Below are 26,408 nucleotides of genomic sequence, written 5' to 3' on the forward strand. Positions count from 1 at the left end.
TCCCCTCGTGCGAGCCAACACCATCCGAGGAAAAAGGCTCTCACTATCCACCCTATCTAATCCTCTGATCATCTTGTATGCCTCTATTAAGTCACCTCTTAACCTTCTTCTCTCTAACGAAAACAACCTCAAGCCCCTCAGCCTTTCCTCATACGATTTTCCCACCATACCAAGCAATATCCTGGTAAATCTCCTCTGCACCCTTTCTAACACTTCCACATCTTTCCTATAATGCGGCGACCAGAACTGTACGCAATACTCCAAATGCGGCCGCACCAGAGTTTTGTACAGTTGCAGCATGACCTCCTGGCTCCGAAACTCAATCCCTCTGCCAATAAAAGCTAACACACCGTACACCTTCTTAACAACCCTATCAACCTGGGTGCCAACTTTCAGGGATCTGTGCACATGGACACCCAGATCCCTCTGTTCATCCACACTACCAAGTATCGTACCATTAGCCCAGTACTCTGTATTCCTGTTACTCCTTCCAAAGTGAATCACCTCACACTTTTCCGCATTAAACTCCATTTGCCACCTCTCAGCCCAGCTCTGCAGCTTATCTATGATATCCTCACTCTGGCTGAAACTCACTCCGGCTGCAGTCTCTCTCCCCCTGGCGTGCGCAGGCTCACTGGTCGTCTGCTTGCTAACATCACTGCCTTATATACAGCTGAGGTGAGCTGGGATGACTTGCACATCAGTCTAAAATTCCTAAGTGTTCACATCTATTGAGGCCCTAATCAGGCTTGTTTGTTGAATCAAAGTTGTTTCTGTCTTCACAAAGAAAGACATGAATAATGTATCGGAAGTTCTGAGGAGCTGAAGGAAATCAGTATTAGTAAATAAATGGTTTTGGGCAAATTATTGGAATTGAAGTGAGTAAATCCCCAGGGCCTAATAATCTTTGTCCCAGAGTACTTACGGAAGTGGCCCTAGAAATAGTAGATCCATTGGTGGTCATTTTCCAAAATTCTTTGGACTCTGGAATGGTTCCTCCAGATTGGAAGGTAGCTAATGTAAGCCCGCTATTCAAAAAGGAAGGTTGAGGGAAAACGGGGAACTATAGACCAGTGAGCCTAACATCAGTATTAAGGAAGTTACTGGAGTCTATTATGAAGGATTTTATAGCACAGCATTTGGAAAGCAGTGGTATCATCAGACAAAGTCAGCATGGGTTTGCAAAATGGACAAGTCTTGACAAGTTTGCTGGCATTCTTTGAGGATGTAACTAGTAGAGTTGACCAGAACTGGTGGATTTGGTTCATTTAGACTTTCAGAAGGCTTTCGAGAAGGTCTCTCATAGCAGATTACTGTGTAAAATTAAAGTGTATGGGATTGCAGATTGTGTTTTGAGATTGATAGGAAACTGGTTAGCAGACAGGAAGTAAAGAGTTGGAACAAAGAACAAAAGAACAAAGAACAGTACAGCTCAGGAAACAGGCCCTTCGGCCCTCTAAGCCTGTGCCACTCCTTGGTCCAACTAGACCAATTGTTTGTATCCCTCCATTCCCAGGCTGCTCATGTGACTACCCAGGTAAGTCTTAAACGATGTCAGCGTGCCTGCCTCCACCACCCTACTTGGCAGCGCATTCCAGGCCCCCACCACCCTCTGTGTAAAAAAACATCCCTCTAATATCTGAGTTATACTTCGCCCCTCTCACCTTGAGCCCGTGACCCCTCGTGATCGTCATTTCTGATCTGGGAAAAAGCTTCCCACTGTTCACCCTATCTATCCCCTTCATAATCTTGTACACCTCTATTAGATCTCCCCTCATTCTCCGTCTTTCCGGGGAGAACAACCCCAGTTTACCCAATCTCTCCTCATAGCTAAGACCCTCCATACCAGGCAACATCCTGGTAAACTTTCTCTGCACTCGCTCTAACGTCTCCACATCCTTCTGGTAGTGCGGCGACCAGAACTGGATGCAGTACTCCAAATGTGGCCTAACCAGCGTTCTATACAGCTGCATCATCAGACTCCAGCTTTTATACTCTATACCCTGTCCTATAAAGGCAAGCATACCATATGCCTTCTTCACCACCTTCTCCACCTGTGCTGCCACCTTCAAGGATTTGTGGACTTGCACACCTAGGTCCCTCTGTGAATAAATGGGTATTTTTCTGATTGGCAGGCAGTGACTAGTGGGGTACTGCAGTGATCTGTGCTAGGACCCCAACTATTCACATTATATATTAATGATTTGGATGAGGAAACTAAACGTATAATCTCAAAATTTGCAGATGATACAAAGTTGGGTGGGAGGGTGAGCTGTGAGGAGGATGCAGAGATACTTCAGCGTGATTTGGACAGGCTGAGTGAGCAGGCATATGCATGGCAGATGCAGTATAATCTGGATAGATGTGAGATTATCCACTTCGGTAGCAAAATAGGAAGGCCGATTATTATTTGAATGGGTGTAAATTGAGAAAGATAGATACTTAGTGTCCTTGTGCGTCAGTCGCTGAAAGTAAGCGCACTGATACAGCAGGGAGTAAAGAAGGCAAGTAGCATATTGGCCTTCATAGCGAGAGGATTTGTTTATCGGAATATGGATGTGTTACTGCAGTTATATAGGGCGTTGGTGAGGCCACACCTGAAGTATTTCTACTTTGTCCCTGTTGATGTAGTAAGAAGTTTAACAACACCAGGTTAAAGTCCAACAGGTTTATTTGGTAGCAAAAGCCACACAAGCTTTCGAGGCTCTGAGCCCCTTCTTCAGGTGAGTGGGAATTCTGTTCACAAACAGAACTTATAAGACACAGACTCAATTTACATGAATAATGGTTGGAATGCGAATACTTACAACTAATCCAGTCTTTAAGAAACAAAACAATGGGAGTGGAGAGAGCATCAAGACAGGCTAAAAAGATGTGTATTGTCTCCAGACAAGACAGCCAGTGAAACTCTGCAGGTCCACGCAACTGTGGGAGTTACAAATAGTGTGACATAAATTCTGATTCTAGGATCGCATGATAAAGACTCAGGAGGAAAAAAGCAGAAATATTTATGTGAAATAGTGTGACATAAACCCAATATCCCGGTTGAGGCCGTCCTTGTGTGTGCGGAACCTGGCTATCAGTTTCTGCTCCGCGACTCTGCGCTGTCGTGTGTCGCGAAGGCCGCCTTGGAGAACGCTTACCCGAATATCAGAGGCCGAATGCCCGTGACCGCTGAAGTGCTCCCCACTGAATCTCCCCACTCCATCACACTCTGAAGCACTTCAGCGGTCACGGGCATTCGGCCTCTGATATTCGGGTAAGCGTTCTCCAAGGCGGCCTTCGCGACACACGACAGCGCAGAGTCGCGGAGCAGAAACTGATAGCCAGGTTCCGCACACACAAGGACGGCCTCAACCGGGATATTGGGTTTATGTCACACTATTTCACATAAATATTTCTGCTTTTTTCCTCCTGAGTCTTTATCATGCGATCCTAGAATCAGAATTTATGTCACACTATTTGTAACTCCCACAGTTGCGTGGACCTGCAGAGTTTCACTGGCTGTCTTGTCTGGAGACAATACACATCTTTTTAGCCTGTCTTGATGCTCTCTCCACTCCCATTGTTTTGTTTCTTAAAGACTGGATTAGTTGTAAGTATTCGCATTCCAACCATTATTCATGTAAATTGAGTCTGTGTCTTATAAGTTCTGTTTGTGAACAGAATTCCCACTCACCTGAAGAAGGGGCTCAGAGCCTCGAAAGCTTGTGTGGCTTTTGCTACCAAATAAACCTGTTGGACTTTAACCTGGTGTTGTTAAACTTCTTACTGTGTTTACCCCAGTCCAACGCCGGCATCTCCACCTGTTGATGTAGACAGGGGCATGTCGTCCACTACGCTTCCTGAAGTCGATGACTATCTCCTTTGTTTTGTTGACATCGAGGGAAAGATTATTTCACCAGTTCACTAGATTCTCTACTTCTTTCCTGTACTCCGTCTCGTCATTGTTTGAGATCTGACCCACTATGGTGGTGTCATCAGCAAACTTGAAAAGTGAGTTGGAGGGGACTTTGGTCACACAGTCATAGGTATATAAGGAGTATAGTAAGGGGCTGAGGACACAGCCTTGTGGGGCACCGGTGTTGAGGATAATCATGGAGGAGGTGTTGTTGCCTATCCTTACTGATTGCGGTCATAGAAATCATAGAAACCCTACAGTGTAGAAAGAGGCTATTCGGCCCATCAAGTCTACACCGACCATAATCCCACCCAGGCCCTACCCCCCATATCCCTACATATTTACCCGCTAATCCCTCTAACCTACCCATCTCAAGACACTAAGGGGCAATTTTAGCACGGCCAATCAACCTAACCCGCACATCTTTGGACTATGGGAGGAAACCGGAGCACCCGGAGGAAACCCACGCAGACACGAGGAGAATGTGCAAACTCCACACAGACAGCATCTTTCTCACAGACGGTCTGTGAGTTAGGAAGGCTAGGATCCAGCTGCAGTGGGAGGAGCCAAGGCCCAAGCCACGGAGTTTGGAGATGAGTTTTGTAGGAATAATGGTGTTGAAAGCTGAGCTGTAGTCAATAAATAGGAGTCTGACATAGGTGTCTTTGTTATCTAGATGTTCCAGGGTTGAGTGCACGGCCAGGGAGATGGCGTCTGCTGGGACCTGTTGTGGCGATAGGTGAACTGTAGTGGATCCAGCCAATCCAGGAGGCTGGAATTGACTTGTGCCATGACTAACCTTTCGAAGCACTTCATAATGACGGATGTCAGAGCGAACGGATGATAGTCATTAAGGCACGCTGCCTGGTTTTTCTTTGGCACAGGGATGATGGTTGTCTTCTTGAAGCAGATAGGGACCTCAGATTGGCGTAAAGAGAGGTTAAAGGGTGTCTGCGAATACCCCCACCAGCTGGTCCGCGCGGGATCTGAATGTTCATCTGGGTACCACATCTGGGCCAGCTGCTTTCCTTGGGTTGACTTTTGAGTAGGCTGCACTGATGTATGTGACGGTGACCTCAGATACAGGTTCGTCCAAGACTTCCGGGGTAGAGGGCGTGCTCTCGCTGACCTCTTGCTCAAAACGGGCATAGAATGTGCTGTGCTCATCGGGGAATTCACTACCATAGATAGTAGTTACAGCCAAAACATTGTGTGATTTCAAGAAGGAATTAGATATAGCTCTTGAGGCTAAAGGGCTATGGGGAGAAGATAGGATCAGAGTTTTGAATTTGATAATCTGTCATGATCAAAATAAGAGCAGAGCAAGCTGAAAGGGCCTACTCCTACTTCTAGTTTCTATGTATGTTTCTCTGTATATTTCACACCTGTGTGTACCCTCCATCTTGTTGGGTCAGCAGTCATGGTATTGCAATGGCACTAATATTCTCTATCCTGAATTGCATATCAACACCCATTTTGGAAAGGAAAATGCAAGACCATCAGGCACCTACACAAAGATAGTTATATTTTGCAATCTTTCAGAAAACATCCATTTTCTTACTTTGGCTGCAACTGAAGATGGCAGACCACTGATACTCACCAAGTCATGAATCATGTTGTGGTTGAATCCAACAGCAATGAAAAAAGTCTTAACAATGACAGCATTGAACCAACGGAGTTTCTGACCCACCAAGGGTGGATGGCTAACACCACCAGCACTGTTCAACCCAATGACTCCTCCAATTAAACTCTTTCTCCCATTTCCAGACAGAAACAATCATTATCTGTTGGAGGGAATGAATGAACTGAGTCTTCCAAGACCATATAGAACTGCAACAAAAACAGCTTTATTCATCATGCATGAAGGAAAGCAGTACTCGGAACTGTAATTCTAGCTTGTTCCCGAGCTACTTGAACCATCATAGGTGTTTATACATTCTTATATGTTTTCACGTTACAAAGCGCTACATTTCGATTAGGTCATCATATTGTTACTTTAAATTTGTTATTAAGTTTTGTTTTGATCACATTTTGCTGATCCATTATCCTGTGTGCTTTATCTTTAATCATTTTCTGAACATATCCTGTCTACCTGTTTGCAATGTCAAAGCATTGTAGTTATCAAGCCTATTTCAATGGTGTGTTAATTGTCCCCATTTCCTGATACTTGATTAGTTTTCCAGAGGCACAATAGCTCCTCCAGACATTGCGGAGTCTCGATAAGTGATATTGATTCTGTTATTGTTGCAGTAACCTCGGAAAGATCTCACTTGGTGTGTGACTGTTTAGTGCCGTCTGGGATGTAGTTATTTGTAATTTGTCGTGTGTCTGCCTGCAGTGTTGCCCTTCTACATTATCCATCAAAAATATTCAAATGCACAACCAAAATAGACCAAATAATGAATATAAAAGTTTCTGGTAATTTTTTGTAAAGATCTTGATGTTTGAAAGAAGCTTTGATTGTGAGACTCACTCTTTAATTATACAGTATGCTAGTGGACTAATTAATGTCGCAACATATGTTCAGTCTACATTTCAATATTTTAATGGCTCTCTTCATCTGTTTCTTTGTTTGTCCATCTGCTTGTCCGTCCATAGGAATTAACTTGTCATCTCCATAACTTCACACTCAAAGTTTTCAAAAGGGCATGCTGGGAACTGCACATGTGATCTCTTTGCATATCTAGCACCAATTATGAGTCACCATAATAATTCAAATCATCCTCATCTTTCTGAGCAAGGTGGTAGAGTTCATAAAAAGCAACGGGCATAGCTGGGTCTCTCCGATCGACACTGTTGGAACGGAAATTGGGACTTTTGAATGGACATTCGAGAACAGATGCGGCATCACTCTGATGGACAGTGTTGTGGACAGAGTTTGGGTATTCCTGATGGATATTGTTGTGGACAAAGTCTAGTGTCAGGAAGCAGGGATAGTTTGAAGTGATCTGTGTTTGTATTGTTATATGATAGAAATAACGTACATGTTTAAATGTTTTATTTTAGTAGTTTGTAAGAAGGGTAGTAACGTTGGTTAGATTCATGTTAAACAAAGGTGTTTACTTGTATGGTGGTTTTTGGCTTCATTTTATACTCTGTCTCTATTGTGTTTAGGGCATTCATCGTGTGAAATGTAAACAAGAACTTGGAGGAAAAAATGAGCTGTTGCTTAGCAACCACAGGCCACCTTTAGAGAAAAGTATTTGTATTTTTAGTTTAATGAATCCATTTGCAGAAGGAGCTTAGCATCTAGAGAACAACACTCTGAGCTCTGCCAGAAGCAGAATAATGGAATAATTGATAAGCACACAAGTCCCAAACCTTAGTGACAGTTAGTTCTAGAAACTAGGGGATGAATAGAGGAATTCCAAAATGTTTGCAGTTAAAGGAACAAGCGAAACTGAAGAAGATGAGGTGCTGTACTTCCGGTTTGGGCTTCACTGGAACATTGCAACAGGCCAAGGACAGACATGTGGACAAGAGAGTAGGATGGTGTGCTGAAGTGGCAAGTGACAGGAAGGTCTGGGTCCTGCTTGCGGATGGACCAAGGATGTTCTGCAAAGCAGTCACCCAGTCTACGTTTGGCCTCTCCAATGTAGAGTGCAACGCATTGGGACGAGCAGATGCAATAGACCAGATTTGAGGAAGTGCACGTGAAATGTTGCTTCACCTGAAATGAGTGTTTTGGGCCCTGCGGCAGTGAGCTGGGAGGAGGGAAAGGGGCAGGTTTTTCACCTTCGACAGTTGCATGGGAAGGTGGCATGGGAGGTGGGTGAAGTGTTGAATGTGATGGAGGAGTGAACCAGGGTGTCCCGGAGGCAACTATCCCTGTAGAATGCTGACAAGGGGAGAGAGGGGAAGATATGTTTAGTGGTGGCATCATGCTGGAGTTTCACACAGAGGGTGGTGAGTGTCTGGAACAAGCTGTCAGAGGTAGTGGTGGAGGCGGGTACAATTTTGTTTTTTAAAAAGCGTTTAGACAGTTACATGGGTAAGATGAGTATAGAGGGATATGGGCCAAATGCGGGCAATTGGGACTAGCTTAGGGTTTATAAAAAAGGGCGCATGGACAAGTTGGGCTGAAGGGCCTGTTTCCATGCTGGAAACCTCTATGACTCTATGGTGTTAGTTCTCAGATGGGGGATCAACCTCCGCTTTAATAACTGCAATTCTCTGACTCCATTCATCAACATTTTCCCAAAATAAGTAAGCGTTACGGTCTTTTGAACCAGGCTTCCATTCTGAGGCCTTCCCGTCCAGTTATAACACCAACTGGGATAGTAATACTAGGTATTTCCGATGGACACCATTTTGGATTTAACTGGGTTTATTGAATCAACAATATCGATTTAAAACAATATGAAAGTGGAAAACTCCTCAAGGAATCACATATTAACATTTTTCTTTGTGACATTGAATGATACAGTGATTGTTCTTACTAACTCTTACTACTTTCTCCAGGTTGAGGATTGATTGGCTACATCTGTAATGTTGCACCCCTGCCCCATTGTGGGCTTAGCCCATAGTATCATTCACTTTTCACTCAAGCCTGGCTGCATATTAACTACTACAAACTTTCCTCTCCACTCCAATGTTATCACCTCTGCTGAAAGCATTGAACCCTACAAGGATACAGATCTCAAGGCTGTCAGTCACGCTCCATAACCCACTCGTGTCTATTCTTAATACCGTCGTCCATCAGTTTTCCCTTTGTGATTGAATATGGCTGTTTCTTGCTTGCGTAGAGTCATCTCTTGTATGTTCTAATGTAGCTGCATGCTTCTCCACAGTGTGGGCAAGGTGAACTGTCTGATTTTGTTCGCAGTGTCTGGTCTTTCCAGCTCATCTTTTGACCTGAGGTGCCTGATTCTTTTTTTTTCTAAGGAAGCAATGCCACTCCTTGAGGTTGCTCCCCACATAATCCTTCCTGGTGCCGTTCTTTTTTGTTGATGTGGACAAGCCAATAACCATGGAAGAGGGAACACTTGCTGATTTTCTCCCCTTCCCCAACCCAAAGACCCTGAAGCCAAATCTAGAACCCTCTCACCTGACTGATCTTAGCTAACACACAACACACCAGAGTTTGAGGTCTTCTGGGCTGTTTGACTTGTGCTCCATCATCCAAGTGCAGCAGCCACTTACTTGGCAAATCAGACAAGTTCTCAGATCTCTCAATTTGATTTATTATTCACGTGTACTGATATACAGTGGAAAGTACTGTTTCTTGCGTGCTATACAGACAAAGCATACTGTTCATAGAATACATAGGTGAGAAGGAAAGGAGAGGGTGTAGAATGTAGTGTTACAGTCATAGCTAAGGTGAAGAGAAAGATCAGCTTAATATATGGTAGGTTCATTCAAAAGTCTGATTGCAGCAGGGAACAACCTGTTTTTGAGTCAGTTGATATGTGATCTCAGACTTTTATATCTTTTTCCCGATGGAAGAAGGTCGAAGAGAGTATGTCCAGGGTGTGTGGGGTTCTTGATTATGCTAGCTGCTTTTCCGAGGCAGTGGGAAATGTAGACAATGAATGGGAGGCTGATTTACATGATGGTCTGGGCTACACTCACAACCCTTTGTTGTTTTTTGTGGTCTTGGGCAGAGCAGGAGCCATACCAAGCTGTGATACATTCAGAAGGAATGCTTTCTGTGGAGCACCTGTAACGGTTGGTGAGAATCGTAGCTGACATGTCAAATTTCCTTAGCCCCCTGAGAAAGTAGAGGTGTTGGTGAACTTTCTTAACTATAATGTCAGCTTGGAAGGACCAAGACAGGTTGTTGGTGATCTGGACACTTAGAAAACCTGAAGCTCTCGACCATTTCCACTTCATCCCCATTGATGTAGACAGGGGTATTCCTCCACTTCGCTTCCTGACGTCGATGACAATCTCCTTCATTTTACTGATATTGAGGGAAAGATTATTGTAATCACACCAGTTCACCAATTCTCTATCTCTTTCCTGTACTCTGTCTCATCATTGTTTGAGATCCGACCCACTACAATGGTGTCATCAGCAAACTTGAAAATTGATTTGGAGGGGGATTTGGCCACACAGTCACTAGTGTATAAAGAGTATAGTAAGAGGCTGAGGAGACAACTTTGTGGGGCACCCGTGTTGGGGGTCATCGTGGAGGTAATCGAATCCTCCAGCTTATTGATTAGGATTTGGCAATGACACTCAACAGCTGGCTTTCAACAGTGACAAATATTTCCAAGTCACAGGGATCAAAAGTGGTAAAAGCCAGTCACATCCTTACACATCCCCTTCCAGTCCAAAGCTGTGAAGCAGCCAGCGGAAAAAAAAGAAATCTTCTCCCGCAGAAACAGTCTGGTAAAAATAAAGCTAGCAGCATGTTTGATGGGTAAGTTTAAATTACTATAATTTAATTGTGTAGTGCAGGAGGAAGCTTCCTATCCAGCTCAGTGCTATAGTGATTCTAGCAATGGGTGAATTTCAGATTGTTTAAGGTGAACACATCAGTTCACAGCAACAGTGGGTAAACAACCAGAGGAAGACTATCTCTACTAAAGAGCTTCCCTCTGTGCTGTGTGATCCAAGGAGTCGAACATTTTGCTTCGACATTGTTGCACCCAGTTGAAACTTTGAGCAGAGCCAGACCAGATACTGGTGTGTTAAATGCCAAATGGATCTCCAAAACTATGATTGAACCCCGAACAGGTTTAATCCTGCCCCTGCCATGCCGGTGTGTGACATTTCTATTTCTCACACTGACATTCACATTGAAGGTACACATTGTGGACAATTTCTCACCTGTGTCAAATTGTGGAAAGTTCAGAGTCATGGAGCTGGCTTGAGAATGCTCTTTACTGAACAACATTTCATTTGGAAAAGCAACCTGTGAGCCCGACTGAATCAAAGGTTTGTGTTCTAATCCCATCTTGCCTTTCTCAGCACAGTGATTTTGTGCCAATCATTATAAAAGAGTGTGACATCCTGGATTCTATACATTTAGCATAACATATGCTGACTAGAATCTTCATGTTGTTGCCACTGCATAAACCCAGGCACCATATGGCCACCCAACAAATGATAAGACTCATGTTTTAACACTTACCCTGCTGGATAAGCTTGAACTCTACCTTTACACAAATGCTATGAACATTATTTTACTCCTTATCCTCTGAAATTAAAAAAAACTGAATTCCAGATAGTTGCACAGTGATTAATCTTTGCCTTGCTGAATAAACTGTTTCCGAATGACGCATTGCAATCTATGGCAGGATGATAGCAGAGTGTGGAGAGGTTAAATCATTCGGACCAGTTGTGCTAACTTGGCTCCTAAATCGGGATGTTAAAAGAATTGGATAAGCTGCAAAAAAACTCTCAATGATATATGTGAGGCCCATCCTGCCTCCCACCCCTTCCGCCCCTCTCCCCGCCACACACCACAAAAAGTCCTAAGACTGCTGCCAGCCATTCTGAATCCACAACAGCACCTCGCTGCCCACCGGGGATCCGGGACTCTGTCTGTCACCTCCAGCTACAAACTGACCATGTGTCAGCCCTCACTGAGCTCTGGCAGCTTGTGAGAATATCAACACCTGACCTGACCATGGCAGTGCTTTGTGCCGCTCACTGGAAATTCGAAGCAGGAGGAGAAGGGGGAGGGAATGTGAGATAGCAGCCCGATTACTAGCTGCTGAGACTACAATACAGTAAAAGTGCCTCCGGCATCACCATAATCGTAAAGTTTTTGACCTCATGGTTTTGAAGACTAAAATAACCTTTTATTTCAGTTAAGAGAAACAGTGGCTGTTTCCATGAGACACATTAATGACAGCTCTGAAAAGCCCGGCCACACAATATTTTACAGGACAAAATACAGGAAAGTGCAAGATGTTTGTCACGAATCATTTCTTAATAAATGTTGCTGAAATCCAGCCGCTAATCTAGTTTGCATGTGACTATCCGCAGGCACAAATGGATGTCAGAAAGAGCATTACTTGAGGTACACGGTGTCTTTAGAGGTTTCTTTCAGTGAGCCTCACTGCTTTGATGAGAGCAAGTACATCATTGTAAAGGAACGTGTGCTGGAGCCTCCAATAACACACAATGTTCAATGGGCTCACTCTGCTGTGAAGGCCCATGATGGACAGGGGCATTCAGTTCCTCCTGAATGGAGTCTTTTAAAGCCATTGTTGGAAGAGGAAGTGAATATGACCACGGGATATTAGACAGATACAGCTCAGATCTAGGAGAAAACATCTTAATTTCAGAGTTAAGAGAGGAAAATTAACATGGGCAGTTCTCATCTTGTGGGTCGACTGTTGACATAGAGAATGTGATGATATGGTGGGCAGAATGATCTGATAGAGATGTTTCTCTTTGAGAAAAGAGGTATTTTTGGGGCAGATGTTTGGATTTACTCAGTGACCTTTGACATTAGCTCTCAGCAGTGGAGGCAATGTTCTCACCATCAGCTGTGATCTGCACCAGTTCCTGGACCATCCGTCACTGCAGAAATCTCTCCTCGTTGCTAAGTAACGGTTTCTACTTTGCAGCTGGTGCGACGGTTTAAACCCTCCCCCACTGTATTAGATGCATCTTCCTTCTTCCGACCTCCATCCCGTTGAATGTGTTTTAGGCTGCACTTCCAAACCCTGAGATACCTCAGTCAGCTGATAGTTCTCATGTGTCAATCAAACAGAGTGTCAAAATGCTCTTCCACCTCAGGGGCATTGTGGATGAGGGGAGCCCCAACTTGTGCGCACCCAACCTGCCCAGCAGCGAATAGCACTCGGGAGCCAGAATTGTGCAAGATTACTACTTATCCCTTCCTATCTTAGGGGTCTTGAGGATTCTTAGCCATGTTAAGGAAGCTATTCAAGTAAGGGGAGCAGATCTGTAGTGGGAGTAGGGGACAGTATAATAAGGGGGATTGATTTGGTTCTCTACAGCAAAAGGCATGAATCCAGATGGCTGTGTTTCCCGTCCGATGCCAGGGTCCAGGACATCTGCTCAGGACTGGAGAGGAACCTACAGTGGAACGGGGAAGATCCAGTGGTCGTGGTCTGTGTAGGTACCAACGACAGAGACAGGATGAGGAAAGAGGTTCTGCATAGTTAGTATGAGGAGCTAGGCACCAAATTAAGAAGCAGAACCTCAAAGATAACAATCTTTAGATTATTACCTGAGCTGTGTTCAAGATGACCTTGGGGCAAATAAAATTAGAAAACAATGGCTCAAAAACTACTGTGGGAGAAGTGGGTTCTGGTTCATGGGACACTGGCATCAGCACTGGGGAAGCTGGGGGATGTACTGGGGGATGGTCTACACCTGAACAATGCTGGGACCACATAAGTAGAAAGAGCTTTAAACTAAAAGCGGGAGTGTGGAGAGTGAGGGATCAAGTTTGGGTAAATATAGCAAATTAAGGGGTAGTGCCAAGGCAGGAGAGGAAAATAGTAATATGGGAAATGAGGGTCAGAGAATGGCAGGAAGGGACACGGAGAGAAAAAAATTGTTACAAAACAGAACTAAAGGCTCTACATCTGAATGCACATAGTATTCATAATAAAGTAAATTAATTGATAACACACATTGAAGTAAATAATTATGATCTGATAGCCATTACAGAGCTGTGGCTGGAATGACAAGGATTGAGTCCTGAATATTGAGGGGTACATGACATCCAAAAAGAATAGGAAGCTGGGCAAAGGTGGAGGGGTAGCACTGTTAATCCAGGATGGCATTGGTGCAGTAGTCAGAGATGACCTTAGTTCAGGAAATCAGGATGTAGAATCGGTTTGGGTGGAGATGAGGAATAATAGGGGAAAGAGGTCACCAGTGGGAGTGGTCTACAGATCCCGTAACAGTTACCACAAAGTAGGACAAAGTATACAAGAAGAAATATTGGGTGCTTGTGAAAAAGGGGCAACAATAATCATATTTGATTTGATTTGATTCTTGTCACATGTATTAGTATACAGTGAAAAGTATTGTTTCTTGCGCGCTATACAGACAAAGCATATCATTCATTGGGAAGGAAAGGAGAGAGTGCAGAATGTAGTGTTACAGCCATAACAAAGGTATAGAGAAAGATCAACTTAGTGCAAGGTAACTCCATTCAAAAGTCTGACAGCAGCAGGGAAGAAGCTTTCCTTGAGTCGGTTGGTACTTGACCTCAGACTTTTTGTATCTTTTTCCTGATGGAAGAGAGAATGTCCGGGGTGCATCGGGTCCTTAGTTATGCTGGCTGCTTTTCTGAGGCAGCGGGAAGTGTCGACAGAGTCAATGGATGGGAGGCTGGTTTGCGTGATGGACTGGGCTTCATTCACGATCCTTTGTAGTTTCCTGTGGTCTTGGACAGAGCAGGCGCCATACCAAGCTGTGATACAACCAGAAAGAATGCTTTCTATGGTGCATCTGTAAAAGTTGTAAAATCTTTATCTACATATAAACTGGAAAAATCAGATTGGCAGTAGTAGCCTGGATGAGGAGCTTATAAAAGGCTTTTGAGATAGTTTCTTGGAACAGCACATTCTGAAACCAAACAGAGAAGGTTATATTAAACTTGGTATTGTGTAATGTGATTAATTAATTAATTTATGTCCTGAGAGAAAAATCATCCCTAGATAGCATCAAACACAATATGTTTGAATTTTCCATCCAGTTTGAAAGAGAGTAGAGTGGGTTTAAGACTAGTGTTTTAAACTTAAATAAAAGCAAATGTGTAGGCATGAAAGCTAAGTTATCTGAAGTGAATTGGAATACTAGACTAGAGAAGAGAAGCATTGGTAGACATTTATGGGATATTTCAGAATAAGTATATTCCTATTATAAAGAAAAATTCTAAAGGGAAGAGCCACCATCTGTGGTTAACTAAAGAAGTTAAGGATAACATCAAACTTAAGGAAAAAGCAGACAAATGCGCAAAGATGAGTGGCACATCAGATAATTGGTCAGAATATAAAGAATGGCAGAGAATAAAAGGTTAATCAGGATAAAGAAAAATGGAATATGAGAGGAAGCTAGCTAGAAAAGTAAAAATGGATAGCAAGAGTTTCTACAAGTATTTAAAAAGGAAAAGAGTAATAAAGTGAGTGTTGGTCCTCCAGTGAGTGAGAATGGCCAATTAATAGATAATAAGGAAATAGCATATGAAATGAACAAATATTTTGCGTCTATCTTCACTATAGGGGATACAATAGACATTCCAGTAAGAGCTGTAAATCAGGAGATTGAGGGGAGAGAGGAACTTGATGAAATTACTCGCAAATCACTAGCAAAGCGGTACTGAGCAAACAGATGGAGTTGTGGCCTGACAAGTTTCTGGGTTCTGATGGACTTCATCCTAGGGTCTTAGCAAAAACTATAGGTTGGTTAGCTTGAGGTCTGTCATGGGGAAGTTGTTGGATTCGATCATTAGGGAGGTTATAGCTGGGCATTTAGAAAAACAGGAAATTGGGAAGAATCAGCATGATTTTGCAAAAGGGAAATCATGTTTAGCCAATTTGCTGGAGTTCATTGAAGGAGCCACACATGTTGTGGATAAATGATGAGTGGAGTCCTGCAGGGGTCTGTGTTGGGGCCTCAGCATTTTACAATTTATATCAAATATTTAGATGATGGGAGTGAAGGCATGGCAGCTAAATTTGCAGATGACACAAAGATAGGTAGGAAATTATGTTGTAAAGAGGACATAAGGAGGGTGAAGATGGATATAGATACGTTGCTTGAGTGGGCGCAAGTCTGGCAGGTGGAGTGTAATGTGGGAAAATGTGTAGTTGTCCACTTTCGCAGGAAGAATAAAACAGCAGAGTATTACTTAAAAGGAGAACAACTGCAGAATTCCGAAGTGCAGAGGGATCTAGGTGTTCTAGTGCATAAATCACTAAACATTAGTGTGCAAGTCCAGCGTGTAGTAAAGAAGGCTAATGGAATGCTGTCCTTTATTACTAGGGGAATCAAACATAAAAGTAAGGATGTTATATTTCAGTTATACAGGCCATTAGCGAGACCACACCTTGAATACTGTGTGCAGTTTTGGTCTCCTTATTTAAGGGAGGTTGTTCAGAGGAGGTTTACTAGATACTTGGGATAAGTGGGTTGTCGTGTGAAGAAAGGTTAGACAGACTTGGCTTGTTTCCACTAGAGTTTAGAAGATCGAGGGGTGACTTGATTGAAGTTTACAGGATCCTGAATGGTCTTGATAAGGTGGATATTGAAAGGATATTTCCTCTTGTGGGTGAATCCAAAATAGTGAACACTGTTTTAAAATTGGGGGTCATCAATTTAGGGCAGAGATGAGGAGAATTCTTTTCTCTGAGGGTTGTGCGACTTTGGAACTCCCTGCTTCAGAAGGTGATGAAGGTGACCACCCCTCCCCCTCCCCGCCATACCTGCCCAATCCCTGTAACCCCTGTGCATTTAGCACGGCCAATAACCTGTACATCTTAAACAATAATATCCAATAGAGTCATTGTTAGAACAGAAAACGTTGGAAATGTACAGAAACTCTATCGGCATCTTATAGATTGATTGGAAGTATAGATTTCCAAAAAGCCCCTTAAGCAGCACCAGTGAATCTGGGTGAAGGTCTCTCTGGTGATCACCCTTAATGTAAATGTTGTAAATAAATGCTGCAAATCGAGTAGAAAGTAGAAAATGTTGGAAACATTCTACAGGTCAGTCATGATTTGTGGAGACAAAAGACAGGAAGAGAGGTTTCACTGAGTGACTGAACCAACTCAAGGATTATTTAGGAACATGAAGTTCTTCCTAATGACAATAAACACAATCCTTCCTCCCAAAAACAGCTCCAATTTACTCACATTAGAGATGTGAAATATCTATAATCTTATATTGATGCAAAAGCCTTCAAAATGCAATTGATATTCTCGCTGCTACCTTTACCATATATATTTAATCATTATTAATGTACTCTTGCTTTATCCAGTGCTATTGATTGTAACTTTGCCCCAAGACCAATTAAGTACTCTGAACATTCTGCCATTTAATCACCGTGCACAATTAACACAGTGTAACTAAAATCACAGACAGTAATTACCTCTCTGGCACACAGGAGGATTGACTGCTCTGATAGTGGAATTTACACATTAGACAAGGATGGAGAAGTAGTGGCTGAGTTTTTGACTCTCAAAAACATTGGGCTGAACAATCACAATGCAAATACAAATAGGACACAAGCTGTTTAACTTGCAGAGATAACAAAATTGAAACCAGAAAATCAAAGTTGGCACAGCAAATGCTGAAAATACACAGCAGCACCTGAAAAGGGGAGGTTAATGTTTGCAGTGGGGTCAGAATGTTTGTCCATAACTGGAACACAGGTCTATCTATGAATGCTGAGGAATCTGCTGGCTATTTCCTCTCTTTTGAAAAACTGGGAAAAGGTGAAACCATCTAAAAAGGCGCAGTAAAAAATATTTTTAAAAAGTGATAACAACTAAGCGAGGAAAGCTTAACTTGGATAAGAAGATTGGAGCTAGAGGGCATAAGTGCCAGTCTTGTCCAAATGGTCTCCCTCAAGTCTCAAAGTTAAAAACATAGTGAGGTCAAACCCCACTCCAGAGACTTGAGCCCAAAATTCTGGATGACATTCCAATGCAGGACAGAAGGAGTGCTGCACTATTGGAGATGCTGTCTCACAGCTGAAAAGTTACACACTGGCCCTTTCTGCCCTCTCTGGGAGATGAGGGTATAGAAAATATTCATGGATGCTGTTCAAAGAGCTTCAGGAAAGTTCTCCCAGTATCCTGGCCAATATTTGTCCAATAATAATCTTAAATAGATTATCTAGTTATTAATGTCATTGCTGTTTGTGGGTTTTTGAGTTGTATAAATTGTAAATTGCTGAGAGATGTCCTGAAGTGATGAAAACACTGTATGAAGGGAAGATCCTCCCATAAAACTAACATACTTCAAACGAAACTGCATATTTGAATTTTGTTTCCCCTGAGCAGTGAATTTAATTTACTCATTATTAACTCTGTGCCAATTTAATTCCTTTCGAAGCAAGGTTGAGAGTTAGACAAGCACATTAGAGACAACTGGAACCTAGTGATGACTCCCAGGGAGGACTTGGGATAATTAACTTTATTGTTAGGGATTGAGCAAATGTCCAAGACTTAACCACAGTCATTGTCTTTTACAAGTTCCATGTCTTACTTTCAATGTCCTCTCAGGCTTGTTAGCATTAATTAACCCTGCAAGCAGATCTCACACCCTTTACATTCCGAATTGTTCCACAGTGCCCAATGCTATTTACACAACTTCAGAACGTTCAGGATGTAACTAACACTGCACACCCCTTGACAAACTTTTGCAAACTTCCAAACATGTGCTTTGTTCTTGGCACTAAGGCCAGATACAAGTAATAAAACAGTTTCTCTCATGCAACATTCATGGACCTGCAATGCAGCACTTATACCCGGACTTATGTAAACTTTCCTCCACTTACTAAAAGACAATGAGTGTGCTACACCTTCTCACAGCAAGTGATTTAGCTGCCTTAAACATGACAGCTTCTAACTACCTCCTACAATCCATACTTCTGAATTCAGCAAAAGCTTCCCAAACAACACACTGTTTAAAACATCACTGACTGTGTGTCTCCGACATTTCTTTTCATCTCCAAGTTCACTATTTGTTTTCAAACCCCTCCTCTCCCAATCTCTGTAACCTCATCCCGCCCAAGAATTGTCCAAGATGTATATTTTTTCTTTATTCTTTCATGAGATGTGGGTGTTGCTGTCAAAGCCAGCATTTTTATCCTTCAGTTGGCTTGTGAGACAATTGCAGGGGGCAGTTAAGAGTTAACCACATTGCTATGTCTGGAATCACATGTAGGCCTTACCAGGTAAGGATGGCAAATTTCCTTTCTCAAAGGACATTAGTGAATCCGATGGGTTTTTACAACAATTGGTGATGGTTTCATGGTCATCACTGTTGGAGAAACTCCTAAACCTGGTTGTGAAGAAGACATTGAGATCAGGATGTTTTGGTGGAGACTGTTTATTGCCCACCACAGAGCTTACTCCTCCACTAACACATCCATCACCAATGCTGGCTGACTCTTTATACAGTAAGAAGTCTCACAACACCAGGTTAAAGTCCAACAGGTTTATTTGGTAGCAAATGCCATAAGCTTTCGGAGCGCTGCTCCTTCGTCAGATGCTCTGTGCACTGTTTGAGAGCACATTTCCACTCCATCTGACGAAGGAGCAGCGCTCCGAAAGCTTGTGGCTTGTGCTACCAAATAAACCTGTTGGACTTTAACCTGGTGTTGTGAGACTTCTTACTGTGTTCACCCCAGTCCAACGCCGGCATCTCCACATCATGACTCTTTATATACATACCTGGGTATAATTAACTAATCAATACCCAGCCCTTGTTCACCTTATTACCATAAACTACAAGTTATTTAACATCTATCAACAGAACCTATAAAATCCAAACAGATTCCCCGCTTTCCTTTAAAAATTAAAATTGAAAATAAAACTATTCATAAGAATAGATACAAATCAATAATACAATGTTATCTTAGTATCCAATCAAACTTTAACATACTCCCTACTCCCCCCACCACAACAACCCATTTTGAAAATGGAAAGAAATGAATAAGGTTGCAACATGAACATTTCTGTGTTCTCATAATCCATTATAGCACAAGGTGTCCCTCTGAGAGGGTATCCAACAAGCTGTTCTTTTTGTGAAACAATCTGTTAACTGGTGACTTGCATCAACCACGTTATTTTGGAAATCACCTTCCTTTCCAACATCTGTTCCTCTGTGGCCTTTCCTACTTGCGAAATCAATCCTCAACCTCTTTCTACTGACACTTAATCAAATGTCCCAGAGTGAATAGTTATCTTGGTAGCATTCTATAGGCACATTTTTGCCCATTGCCCCTTCTATAAGAGTTCCTTTAAAATACTCAGTATATATAGGCACATCTATCACTCCTACCAATGCAGTTGTCTCCGCAGCTAAGGTGCTTTACCAATTTACCATCTAATTTGTTGGTAGCCACTAGAGTTTCTCTATCATAGAGGCTCTTGTGTCGTTCCTCACTTGCTCTTGTTAAACTGTGTCCCCTAGTAGATCTACTGTCCCTAGCTGGATGACTAACACTCGACATGTCTCTTCTTTGATTAGACTTCCTTTCACAGCTCTTGATCTTTGCCTTGGTTTGTGATCACTATTCGATCCACTGTCTGAACTGACTCTTCTGTTTCCTGGCTTTCCACATTTTTACTTCCTTCTGCCAGTCCATATATCTGATATTCTGCCCCCTCTCTTGTATATTCACCCAGTTTTTGTGCTTCTCTGTAGCCGTTCCTACTCCAGCAGCTTCCATCCACTCACTAGCCCCTTTTGACATACGTGCCACCCGAGGTCCAGCTTTCAGTAATGAACTAATGGGCTCCACTCCGAATGTGGAGATGCCGGCGTTGGACTGGGGTAAACACAATAAGAGTTTTAACAACACCAGGTTAAAGTCCAACAGGTTTATTTGGTAGCAAATGCCATTAGCTTTCGGAGTGCTGCTTCTTCGTCTCATGGAGTGGAAATCTGCTCTCAAGCAGGGCACAGAGACACAAAATCAAGTTACAGAATACTGATTAGAATGCGAATCTCTACAGCCAACCAGGTCTTAAAGATATAGACAATGTGAGTGGAGGGAGCATTCAACACAGGTTAAAGAGATGTGTATTGTCTCCAGACAGGACAGCCAGTGAGATTCTGCAAGTCCAGGAGGCAAGCTGTGGGGGTTACTGATAGCGTGACATGAACCCAAGATCCCGGTTTAGGCCGTCCTCATGTGTGCGGAACTTGGCTATCAGTTTCAGCTCAGCTACTCTGCGCTGTCATGTGTCGTGAAGGCCGCCTTGGAGAACGCTTACCCGAAGATCAGAGGCTGAATGTCCGTGACTGCTGAAGTGCTCCCCCACAGGAAGAGAACAGTCTTGCCTGGTGATTGTCGAGCAGTGTTCATTCATCCGTTGTCATAGTGTCTGCATGGTTTCCCCAGTGTACCATGCCTCGGGACATCCTTTCCTGCAGCGTATCAGGTAGACAACGTTGGCCGAGTTGCAAGAGTAGGTACCGTGTACCTGGTAGATGGCGTTCTCACATGAGATGATGGCATCCGTGTCGATAATCCGGCACGTCTTGCAGAGGTTGCTGTGGCAGGGTTGTGTGGTGTCATGGTCACTGTTCTCCTGAAGGCTGGGTAGTTTGCTGCGGACAATGGTCTGTTTGAGATTGTGCGGTTGTTTGAAGGCAAGAAGTGGGGGTGTGGGGATGGCCTTGGCGAGATGTTCGTCTTCATCAGTGACATGTTGAAGGCTTCGGAGGCGATGCCGTAGTTTCTCTGCTCCAGGGAAGTACTGGACAACGAAGGGTACTCTGTCCACCGTGTCCCGTGTTTGTCTTCTGAGGAGGCCTGTTTGAGAGCAGATTTCCACTCCATCTGACGAAGGAGCAGCGCTCCGAAAGCTAATGGCATTTGCTACCAAATAAACCTGTTGGACTTTAACCTGGTGTTGTTAAAACTTTTACTGCATCCACTCCAAAGCCAGGGGGTGGTCCCACATTATGGAAGGTATCTTCAGATCCCTGCCATAAACTCATTGATAGGGCAGTAGCCCCCAACTATCTGAAGTATGGGTTTGCATGTTTCCATTTTATATCTCTCCCACAAATTCCCCACCATCCTCCCCCCACATCTTCATCTGTCAGTTTACCCTCTGATTTCAGCTTCTCTGCCATTTGGCCATTCACACCTTTTATTCTCTCCATGGACTGCCATTAGCAGCCTGTAGCCTTGTTTTTGTGACTATGACTCATCTTTCATTCCCTCACCCTGCAGTATAAATATCTCCCACTTTCTGTGCCTTTTAGCTTTGACAAACTGTCATCTGGACTCGAAACGTCAGCTCTTTTCTCTCCTTACAGATGCTGCCAGACCTACTGAGATTTTCCAGCATTTTCTCTTTTGGTCTGTGTCCTGGTCCTTTTTGTCTGTAATTCCCCAGAAGGAATCATTACCAGAAACTTTATCCAGATTCAGGAATTTCCAAGTGGTATCACTGCAATCTCTTATAATCGATTAAACTCCACGACATATTTGAGATACAGCTTAAAACCTACCTCTTTGACTGTGTGAAAACCTCACGCTGTTGTTGTTGGATGTTGTGCAGAGGAGCAGCGCGTAAATGCAAAATGGAAAGAATCCAAAATACAAGTTATTGTTACAGTCTTTGAGGACAATACCTGCTCAGGATCAGAAACCTCCAGGTACAATGGGCATGGGGAATTCTGCAGTTACTGAGACAGGCATTGGAATTGTGGATATACAGTTGCTACAAGTTCACAATGAGCATGTTCACGATACCTTTGAGGCTTATTTTCTTTAAGTAACTGTGAAAATATTTTATTTTAAAATACATCCATAAATGTAGCTCATTTGGAAAAAAATCCTTTCTGTGAAATAAAAGCGATGCTCAGAAATTTCCATGCATTATGCCAGGAATTGTTTAGGTTAGGTATGGGCGGCACGGTGGCACAGTGGTTAACACTGGTGCCTCACAGCACCAGGGACCCGTGTTTGACTCCAGCCATGGGTGACTGTCTATGTGGAGTTTGCATATTCCCCCATGTATGCGTGGCTTTCCTCCGGGTGCTCCAGTTTCTTCCCACGGGTCCAAAGATGTACACGTTAGGTGGATTGGCCATGCTAAATTGTCCCTTAGTGTCCAGGGATGTCTAGGTTAGATGGATTGGCCATGGGAAATGTGTGGGTTTACGGAGATAGGGTGGAGAAGAGGCCTGCGTAAGATGCTCTGTCAGAGAGTTGGTGCAGACTCGATGGCCGAATGGCCTCCTCTGCACTGTAGGGATTCTATGAAAATGCTGCGCTATGTAGATCTGCAACAATAACAGCAACCTGTGCTCATATAGTACCTTTAGAGTATTCAAGCATTCCAAATCACTTCGCATGAATGTTATATAGCAATGTTATTCACCAAGCTCTCAGATCATAGAATCACTACATTGCAGAAAGATGCCATTTGGCCCATCAAGTCTGCACTGACCACAAACCCACCCGGGCCCTTTCCCCTTGACCCCACGTACTTATCCTGCTAGTCCCCCTGACACTATGGGGCAATTTACCATGGCCAATCAACCTAACCCGCACATCTTTGGACTGTGGGAGAAAACCGGAGCACCCGGAGGAAACCCACGCAGACACAGGTAGAACGTGCAAACTCCACACAGACAGTGACCTGAGACCGGAATTAAACCCAGGTCCCTGGCACTGTGAGACAGCAGTGCTAACCACTGTGCCATCGTGCTGCCCTAGTGAATCGGATGGGTTTTTCCAACAATTGGCAATGGTTTCATGGTCATCAGTAGATTCTTAATTCCAGATTTTTTTTAAATTGAATTCAAATTCCACCACCTGCCGTGGCGGGATTCGAACCCGGGTCCCCAGAACAGTAACTGAGTTTATGGATTAATAGTTTGGCGATAAACCACTAGACCATCGCTTGGTCAAAGAGATAGCTATTAAGAAGGAGAGGAGTAGAAAGGGAATTATAGAGCTTTAGGGCCTCGGTAGTTGCAAGCATGGTGACCAACGATGGAGTTAAAATTGGGGCTGCAGTCTGCAGCACAGCATGAGACAAGACATTTAGGAAGCAGGTTGGAAGAAAGAAAATACATCTAAAGCAATGGGTGAAAATTTAAACTGTGGCATCAGCTACAAAATAGAATCCCTTCCTCAACAGCCAACAGAAATTCAATTCACCAGGTCACTGATCCCAGCACACTTAAAATGTAGCCTATTCTCCTTGCTAGCCTCTGATTGGTGTCCATGCTCCCATGAACCAAAATCCCTGCCTCCCACATTACTCTATGACCAAGTGTTGAATTCTTTAATCTACTTGTCCCAATGCCAAAATGCATGAGTCAGATAGTAATCCAGAGATTATTATCCTCGGGGATGTACTTGTTCATAGAGAACCCAGTTCCTTGAACTCCCTCCACAGAACCTCATTCTGTTGAGGATAGCCCAGTCAATACTGGGAAGATCGAAGCCATTATCCTTGCTCCCAACAAGAAAATCTATGTCCCAGCCACCAATTTCACCCCTCTCCCTGATAAATCAGACTGAATTAGATTGTTAGCAATCTTAGTGTCATATCTGATCCAGAGATGAGCACCTGCTATATATCCACTCCAGGCATATCTGCCTATTTCCAACTCTACAATATCACTGACTCCACACCTATCTCAGCTCACCTGTTGTTGAAACCCTCATTCATTCCTTTATTACGTCCAGACTTGACTATTTCAGACTGGTCCTGGCTGACCAGCCTCCATAAACTGGAGTACATCCAAAAGCCGGGATTGTCATTCACACCAAGTCCCATATGCTCATCACCCCTATGCTCAGCAATTTACATTGGCTCCTGACGGATTTTAAACTTCTCATCCTGCTTTTCAAATGCATAACCTTACCCCCCCCCCCCCCCCCCCCCCCCGTATCTGTGTAATCTCTCCCCAACTCCATCTCTGGCCTCGCGTACACCTCCAATTTTAATTGCTCTACATCAGCATTCAGCTTCCTGGGCTCCGAACTCCAGAATTCCCTCCTAAACCTCTAAACTTCTATCTGGCTTTCCTACTTTAACACACATCTTAGAACAGGACTTGCTAAACTCTGGCCCATGACTCCAGTGGAGTTGTGAGGTGGAGTGTGAAAGGCTGATGTGGAGCTCTGACCGAGTGCTTAAAGCTACGAGACTCCTTCCAATCTTTGTCTTTATTGGTGGTGGGCATGGCCTAAATGTCCATTCGACACCTGATTCCTGATCCAAAAATACAATCAAAACACTTTTTATTTTAAAGGTCTGCTGTTTAAACAGCTCGCCCCTCTCTTAAAATCCCGCACACCAGACACCTTCCCCCAGCTCCCCACCCCCTCCCCGCTCCCCACCCCCTCCCCCAGCTTCCTACATTCTCCCCGCTTCCCAACCCCTCCCTCAGCTCCACACACCACCCCCCTCTCTCACAGCTGTACATTCAAATGGGAATGAAAAATTCTATAGGGGAGAACTTAATTGAAAAAGTTAAAGATCATGTCAAACTTAAAGAAAAGCATATAATACTGCAAGGGTTAGTAGATGGTCAGAGAATTGGACAAAATATAAAAAAACAGCACAAAATGACTGAAAGATTTAGAAGGAGTCAAATATGACTTTCCCTTCATGAATCCATGCTGCGTCTGCTTGACTGAACCATTCTTTTCCAGGTGTCCTGCTATTTCTTCCTTCTTTTTTCTTCTTTTCTTCTTCTTTTCATTTTCCATCACTGCCCTCCCTTAAATCCAGGTTTCATTAACAGGGGTTTAGAGTACAGGAGCAGGGAGCCTATGTGAAACTTATCAGACACTATTTTGTCCTCAGCTGGAGCATTGTGTACAGTTTTGGTCACCGCACTTTAGTGGAAAGTGAAGGCATTAGATAAGGTGCAGAAAATGTTCACAAGAATGGTTCCAGTGATGAGGAACTTAAGTTATGAAGATAGATTGGAAAAGTTAGGACTATTTTCCTTAGAGAAAAGAAGATTGAGAGGAGATTTGATAGACGCATTCAAAATCCTGAGGGCTCTGGACAGAGCAGATAGGGAGAAGCTGTTCCCATTGGTGAAATGATCGAGAACCAGAGGGAAGAGATTTAAGGTAATTCGTAAATGAAGAAAAATACGATATGAGGAAAATAATTTTCACACAGTGAGTAGTTAAGGTTTCAAATGTTTTGCCTGAGATTGTGGTGGAGGCAGGTTCAATCGAAGCATTAAAAAGGGAATGAGGTGCAGTGTTAAGGTGAAGAATGTACAGGGTTAAACAGAGAAGGTGAGGCACTGGCGCTAAGTGAATTCCTCATTCGGAGAACTGGTGCAGACAGGATGGGCCGAATGGGCTCTTTCTGTGCCGTAACAATTCTGTAAAATGGCAAATATTAACAAAGCCAGTGAATGCCTCATAAATGTGTAAGCTGCATTGTGGAAAGATGGTCGAGACTCTGGTTTTTATCTCAATAAATACAGCTGCACCTGTATGTTCTCTGCAGCTTTTAATTGTGAATACACCTTCTGCTAGTCTCTGCTTCCTTATCCAGGGGCCATTTGTTCTGGGGGCAGCAACTTCCACTGAATCCCAGCCCTATTACTTTTGGGTTACAACTGATTGGCACAGTGGTTAGCACTGCTGCTTCATAGCGCCAGGGACCCAAGTTCAATTCCGGTCTCAGATAACTATGTGGAGTTTGCACGTTCTCTGCATGGGTTTCCTCCGGGTGCTCTGGTTTCCTCCCACAATCCAAAGATGTGTAGGTTAGGTGGATTGGCCATGATAAATGAACAGGGTTATGGAGGCAGAGTGGGTGGACCTGGGTAAGATGCTTCTTCAGAGAGTTGTGCAGAATCGATGGGCTGTAAGGCTTCCTTCTGC

The 26,408-nt window shown here is 43.5% G+C and overlaps 2 protein-coding genes across 2 annotated transcripts in view; one reads left to right on the forward strand and one right to left on the reverse strand.

Moving 5' to 3' along the window:
• The window catches only part of abhd14b (abhydrolase domain containing 14B), a 598,368-nt gene that overhangs the window by 528,862 nt on the left and 43,098 nt on the right, over nucleotides 1-26,408 (reverse strand). The gene's annotated exons all lie outside the window — the stretch shown is intronic.
• The window catches only part of LOC144491472 (testis-expressed protein 264-like), a 405,312-nt gene that overhangs the window by 374,282 nt on the left and 4,622 nt on the right, over nucleotides 1-26,408 (forward strand). The gene's annotated exons all lie outside the window — the stretch shown is intronic.

Source organism: Mustelus asterias, chromosome 3 (assembly GCF_964213995.1).
Source record: "Mustelus asterias chromosome 3, sMusAst1.hap1.1, whole genome shotgun sequence".
Lineage (NCBI taxonomy): Eukaryota > Metazoa > Chordata > Chondrichthyes > Carcharhiniformes > Triakidae > Mustelus > Mustelus asterias.